This window comes from Chenopodium album, chromosome 5, assembly GCF_948465745.1.
Source record: "Chenopodium album chromosome 5, dcCheAlbu1.1, whole genome shotgun sequence".
Classification (NCBI taxonomy): Eukaryota; Viridiplantae; Streptophyta; class Magnoliopsida; order Caryophyllales; family Amaranthaceae; genus Chenopodium; species Chenopodium album.
In genome coordinates this window covers 70,198,132-70,205,737 of record NC_137838.1, presented here as the reverse complement: position 1 = coordinate 70,205,737, position 7,606 = coordinate 70,198,132, and positions in this window count along the sequence as shown.

Here is a 7,606-nt window from a genome sequence, read left to right as displayed (position 1 = left end):
TATGGGTAGATCTTTTTGAAACGCCCAAAATAGTATATGGGACTAACAAATTGAAACGGAGGGAGTAATTTAATTATTTATCTATTTTTTTCGATGTAGAAAGCATGCTTAGATTGTTTTATTAATTCCTAGTATCATGTTAGGATGATATTATTGTTTTCTAATATCATGTTTAGGATGTCTTTTATGCTTTCTAATATCATGTTAGTATCATGTTAAAGCTAAAGCTTTAATCTTTATTATTTAGTGACATCCTAGGGTTTGTTATTAATCTTATTAGTATCATGCCTAGGATCTTGCTAATATTATTATTATGCTTTATTGAGAATAATATTATTTTGATGATAATTGTTGCTTGATATAGATATTATTATATTTATTGCTTGATCACGCCTTTTATGCATGTTTAAAGAGAATTTGTACTTGTAATGACGCTTAATAAGATACTCCCTCCGTCCCCGAATGATAGTCACTTTTGGGTGAAAATCACGTGAATTAAAGAGAAATAAATAAAGTACATGGGAGCTAAAACCCAATCATTTGCAAAACAAAAAGAAGAAAGAGAAACAGATTGTCATTAAAAAGGAAGACAACTCATTCAATTAAGACACAAGTACAAAGGCAAATATGAGGGTATTTTGGGAAGCACACATAATACAACAAAAAAAATGAGGGTATATAGGTCATTTTGTATTATTGTATGGGACCTAAAATTGTGAAATGTGACTAACATTTTAGGTGTCCAAAAATGGAAATAGTGACTATCATTCGGGGACGGAGGGAGTAATTAATAATCTTGTTTAGGCTAATATGATCGTAATTCAAGTGATCGCCAATAATAGTTTTGTTTGTGCATTAATATTCAACCAACATAGATTAAACAGGTTTAGGGTTAACCTATTGATTGTATGTTAGTCAGAAAGCGCACATGAATACGAGAAGAATAAAGTAGAGGCCTATTTTTAGGGCAAGTTCAATCTCTTTGAGGTTGAATTTGTACCTTCATCCCCGAACTTCCGGTCATGGTTCCATACCTATTGGAGTTAACGATCTCCTGGATTGTTAAGGGGTGTAACCTTCACCCTGTGAACGGTTTACAAGTTTCTAAAACTTGTTGGCGCCTCTTTTACTCTAACCTCCTTCTCTTTGAATGCCACCATGCTTAAGTGTATGATCATAGTGGGGCTCAAGTGTGGGATGACTTGAAATATTCCCTACAGTAAGAAAGTCTTTTTACCCTTAAAATTTTACTAAAAAGGAAAGAAAAAATTTTGTTGCATATAATAAAAGCAGCCATTTATGGCAAATGTTGCAGATAACTGTTTGGGAGGGAGTATTTATTTTTTATCTTGTGTACTACAAAGCTAATGGATTGGTATGGAATACTTCCCATTTGAGGTTGTCTTAATCTATAATAATTCTAGTCATAAATGATAATATTATGTATTAATATTTTCAAATCAGTTCTGATTCAGAGGGCCATGTGGGAACTTTCAACTTGAATGAAGTTCCAAGTTTGATTGAAGAGGAGATTGCTTCAGTTTCTAAGGAGAAAGGGAAGAAGAGAAAGAAGAGCAGTGTGGTCAAAATAGGTAAGGGAGTCAAATTGGGCTTATCTGATGGGGATAGCATTGATTCATCGGAGGATCTGCTAGAGGGAGGCAACAGAACGAAGAAGATCTTTAAAGGAAAAGCTGTAAGCGAAGGCAAAGGGTGGAAATTCCAGTTGCCAAGGGGAAGTCGCTGCTTCTGTGGCTGTGTTAAGGGCTTGGTGGCTAGCCCAAAAGAGCCACAGGGGGATAAATGAGACTTTGGAGCTGGAATTGCAGAGGCTTAGGCAACAAAAATGACTCTGCAATTCCTTATATCAGTAGTATGTTTAATAAACTTAAGTTAGATGTATGTTTTCTTTCAGAAACTAAATGTAGTCCTAGTAGCCTGAGTCTAGTATTTGCTAGAATTGGGTATAATGAACATTTTGGAGTTGATGCCTCGGAGGAGGCTTCGGGGGGGTTGTTTTTATGTTGGTCTTGTAAGTTAGTAGTGGTGTCTTCTTCTCCTAGCACTATTTGTTGTAAAGTGCAGGATGAATTTAACAATATTTTATATATATCGTTTGTTTATGGCTCGCCTTACTTAGATCGAAGGACGGATGTGTGGAAAACCTTAGATGAATTTCTTAGTGCATATGAGGGACTCCATGTTATGGTGGGTGATTTCAATCAAGTGGAACTGAGTAGTCAGAAACGAGGAGGGAGTAAGACAATCAGGGGGGAGCTTGCTTTCACGAAATTGGAGACTTAAGCATGGGCTTGTAGAAATTCCTCACAAAGGAGTGGACTACACCTGGACAAATAATAGAATGGGGGAGGATAATGTCATGGAAAGACTTGACAGAGCTTACTGCAATGTGGCATACGAGGATCAGTTTCCGGAAGCCTTAGTGTGGAATTTTCCCATTTTTATCTCCGACCATGGCCCAATCCTGTTAGATTCGAAGCCTGGGAAAATTGAAAGGAAAAATAGACTGTATAGGGTTGAAGCGTGGGCTTTGAATTTTTTGGAGGTGAGACAGGCAATAGCGGACTCATGGAAGATGGAAGTTGGTGGCTCGAGAATGTACTCAGTGCAACAAAAGATCAAGAATGCTAGAAGCATGGTGAAGAAATGGTGCTTAGATTACAGGGACTTGCACGGGATTAATTGGGAGCGCATCCATGCTTCGCTGAACGAAACACAGATGTTGGATGCGACGGAGGAGAACATTAGGCAGGAAAAGGAGATGAGGGAACACCTTGAGAAAGAAGTAGAGATAAAGAATTTGTTTTGGAAACAGCACGCAAAGAGTAGGTGGGATCGTATAAGTGATAGGACAACGTCCTTCTTTTTCAGAGCTGTCAAGGGGAGGAAAACAAGGAATGAAATTCGTGCGATACAACTGAATGAAAACGACTGGAGCTGGGATCCCATGGTTATTAAGCAAGAATTTGTTAATCACTTTAAAGCAATCTACTGCGGGGATAATAATCAGGGTGTTGACTCAAGTGCAAAGGGTTTAGGGCACGAGATTGGCCAGGATGGAGAATGGTTCCAAAACATGCCGCAGTTATCTGAATCGCATGAGTCGCTCCTGAATGCAGAGTTCACAATAGAAGAAGTGCAAAGAGCGGTGTTTGACATGAAGCCGTTAAAAGCACCGAGGCCTGATGGATGCCCCCCAGTTGTTTTTCAGAAATGCTGGAGCACAATGGGTAATGACATCTTTGAAGCAGTGCGGAGTTTCTTTAATGGGGGTCACATCTTGAAGGAATGGAATAAGACGTTTATTTGCCTAATACCGAAAGAGGAGAATGCTAACAGGGTAGATCTCTTCAGGCCTATCGGGCTGTGTAACACGATTTACAAAGTGATCTCTAAGTGTTTGGTGAACAGACTAAAGCCAATTTTGGGAGATCTCATTGGTGAATTCCAGAATGTGTTTGTCCCAGGAAGGCTGATGACGGATAGTGCAATATTGGGACATGAGCTGATTCAGTATGTGAAGGGAAGGAGGGAAAAGAATGGATTATATGCAGGGGTCATGAAGGTGGATCTGAACAAAGCGTATGACAGAATCAAGTGGGGCTTCATTAATAATATTCTCAGGCAGATGGCCTTCCCGGAAAGGTGGATTCAATGGATAAAACAGTGTATAACCACAGTCGGATATGCAGTCTTGGTTAATGGAGAGCAGACAGAATGGTTTACCCCAAACGCAGGTCTTCGGCAGGGCGACCCCCTGTCTCTATATCTGTTTATCCTATGTATGGAAGTCCTATCCAGAAGATTAGCATGGCTCCAGAAACATGGGAGGATTGCGGGTCTAGAGCTGCAAGGAGGAGCCCGGAGATTACACATTTATTTTTTACTGATGATGCTTTGCTGTTTTTCAGGCCGAGCCCAGACGTGTGTAAGGAACTGCGAGCAGCACTAGATGATTTCTGCAGGGTCTCAGGAGAAGTAGTGAGTTTTAAGAAGTCTTTCGTTATGTTCAGCCCAAATACTCCCTCAACTTTTGTCAGGATTCTTAGGAAGGTATTGGGCACCACAAGCAAAAATGAATTTGGAAAGTACTTAGGTTGCCCAATGGAGGTGGATGGGAGGAGTCTATCCCAATTTAGTTGGATAGTGGAGAAGGATTCTCAAAAGATGATGTCTTGGAAGTTTAGCGCCTTGTCTTAGGCAGGGAGATTGATCTTAATAAACTCTATCCTGGTGGCTATGGCATTGCACATCCTTGCTCTCTTTCTGCTGCCGAAGAATATTTTGAGAAAATTAAGCTCTTTGTGCTTGAGGTTCTTTTGGGTAGGGGTGAAAGACAGGAGGCCTATTTACTGGGTCAAGAAGGAAATTCTTGAAAAGCACGAGGCAGAAGGGGGTCTGGGACTACGAAACGTGCAGAGATTCAATCAAGCACTAATTGCAAAACAGGCATGGAGGATTCATAGTCAAAGAGACCTACTAGTAAGCAGACTCTTAATTGGGAAATATGGTCACTCACTAGTGGAGAAAGCGGCCATGGATAAAGAACCACAGAGATGCACGTGGATTTATCGGGGAATGATTAAGGCGACAAGTCAAATGAAAGGCGCCTTTTGGTACATAGGGAACGGTAAAAGCGTGGAGATTGAAAATGACAGGTGGACATCTTCAGGGTTGGTCAGGGTAGATCCCAGCGTTCCTGGGGAGGATATGAATAGATACAGAATGGTCAAGGATCTGCTTAATGAGAGAGGGGAGTGGAAGGTCAGGGAGATCTAGAACCTGTTTAATTTTAATGATGCACAGAAGATTCTGAATGTAGACGCGAGAGTTGGGAGGAAAGATGAAATTTTATGGGGAGAGACGGAGAATGGGGAGTACACGGTCAAGTCGGGGTACAATTGGTTGAGGGGGGGATCAAGTGAGGAAAGCAGGTGTAGATTTTGGAAATAATATTGGAAGTTGGATATTAAGCCCTCCTGGTTAATGCTCGGCTGGAGAATTATAAATGGTGCATGCAGTAGTAAGGCTGAGCTTATGAGGCGGGGAGTGAATGTGAGCCCGTTATGTGTCTTTTGTAATGAGGAGCTGGAAACTACAGGGCACCTATTTAGGGACTGTTAGATAACCAGAAGAATTTGGTCGAGTTGCCAATTGGGAATTAGAATTCAAGAGGAACGACAGGATATCAGGGTTTGGTTGCGTAACTTCATATGGTATGCCATGAGGATGAGGTCTGTGAACCCTACCCTTGCGGGTTCATTACTAGCAGTGATATGCAGCCTATGGATTCACAGGAATGAAATCACTTTCAGGGGGGAGTCTGCTCTCCTAATCAGATAATGAAATTTTGTAGCATGAATGTTACTACAGTATACAGGGACTAGGAAAAGAAAAAGGAAGGGGACCAAGTACAACCTAACAAGGGACTTGGGTTCAAGGATTTAAACTACTGGCAAAGAGGGACGCACAACTCGAGACTAGTAGTCATAGTGGTAGTGGATGGAGCGTGGAAAAAAATATTTGGTAAGCAAGTCGAAGCAGCAATTGGATGGGTAATGGAGAAGGACGGATGGGTTCTCAGTAACGGGAGCAAACGAGTTTTGGGTTCATCCGCACTGCATTGTGAGTTATTAGCAATAAAAGAAGGGATTGTTGAAGCAAGTGCAAGATTCAACCAGATCGAGGTCATGACTGATAGCAAGCTAGCGGTTATGATAACCAGGAACCCGAAGTCAAGCCCAAAAGAATTAAAGACTCTAGTGGAAGATATCCCTTCGTTGACTGAGAAACTTTTATATTTCTGTTGTTGCTATGTTTCGAGGAGTGGTGTCTCTAAAGCCCATGACCTGGCTACTAGGGCTAGGAGGGGGGTGTAAGAGACTAGCCTACTCTTTTTGTTTCCCAGCTGTCAAAAAATAATAATAATAATAATAATAATAATAATAATAATAATAATTTTCAAACATCACGTTGGTATAATAATTGAACAAACACAAGGTTTAAAAAAACAACAAGTGTATTGTTACTCTTAAGATTTTATGTTGACACAATATTATATTTACATGAGTTCTATTAGTATCAATGGACAATTGTTATTGTCACTCATAAAGAGTAATTATTGGTGTGGACGTCCTCCTTCATACTTTCACAAGCATCACATATACTAATTATAGCTAAATATATACAAGTACGTTTTTAAAAGAGTCTAAATTACTTTGTACCACTTTTCATTTTCATTAAATAAATAGTTGTACTTTTAATTGGCCTAATTCCATCACGGTGAAAGTAGTTTCATGTCATCCAAGTATACATATTAAAGTTGCTTGATTTGGACCAACATCATCAGTAATTCAGTATAATGTAAACAAGCCAAATTACCCTATTATTTAAAGATAGAAGCGTTTTAGGGGTATGCAGGTTAACAGTCTTTAATAATAAGGAACTTACTAACAGTACATACGATTAATATAATATGGTTTCAATTATTATTAGTGCTATATGTCAACCGATAATTGTATAAATAACCACACATATAGATCCTAGTGTAAGCCACAAAAAAAACACTAAAATAAAAATGTCATCATTTGTTCTACTCGTGAATTTTTTATTTTATTTCCTTAATTTCACAGAAGGCAAATTTGCATGCCACCCAAATGACAGAAATGCCACCCATCCCCGAGAGCTTCGGAGAGTTTAAGAATAACCCTGATTTTTACCTTAAGTTAGCCAAGAACCAACTTTCGGGACCAATCCCGAAATCTCTTGGCGCGGTTAACTTTACGAATTTAGATCTTTCGAGAAACATGTTGACGGGTGATGCTTCAGTGTTTTTTGGGAAGAACAAGGGATTACAATGGATTGTGACTTTGCTGGTTCGAATTTAGTTATCGGTTATCCTAATAATGTAAGGAAGTAGTAGCTATAAAATGTCGCGAATAATAGAGTTATAACTAGTCCAATGGCTATACAGTTATAGCTTAGAAGCCCAAATTAAGCGCCATATACAGAGTTATTACTAGTCCAATGGCTATATGGTTATAAGACTTATAACTAATAGTTGGCCTCTTTGGTTTTCTTTGTTGGAGTTTGAGTGTCAATGTCAATTTGGAATTTGTTGTTCATCATTTTTTAACAAAGTTTGTCGTTTCAAAATTACAATACAGCCAAGTTTGTCGTATGAATTATGAAGTTTGTAGTGTTTTTTTTTTTTTGTTTTGTTTTTGGAAGTATTTTTTTAATAGTTTACTTTCATAGATTCTCGTTTTATCATGTCCCATGAGTGGACTTATTTTACTTTATTTTTGAGGACTTTCATTATTAGTTTATTACAATTTGACTAAACAAAAGCTAAAACAACATACTTAAAAACTCTATAATTTTTAGATTTCACATTACAACTTTAAAAGTGAATATAGGGCCTCATTTTATCGTAGGCGAACATGGCCTCTAAAGACTTATTATACCTTTTTATTAAAGGTTTGTAGATAAAGCTCTTATTGTTGAGATGAGTAAAAAATGAAGAGGTTCATAAATACAAACCAGTTTGATCTTGCTACCACTTGTTTTACATGTGGACAAGTGG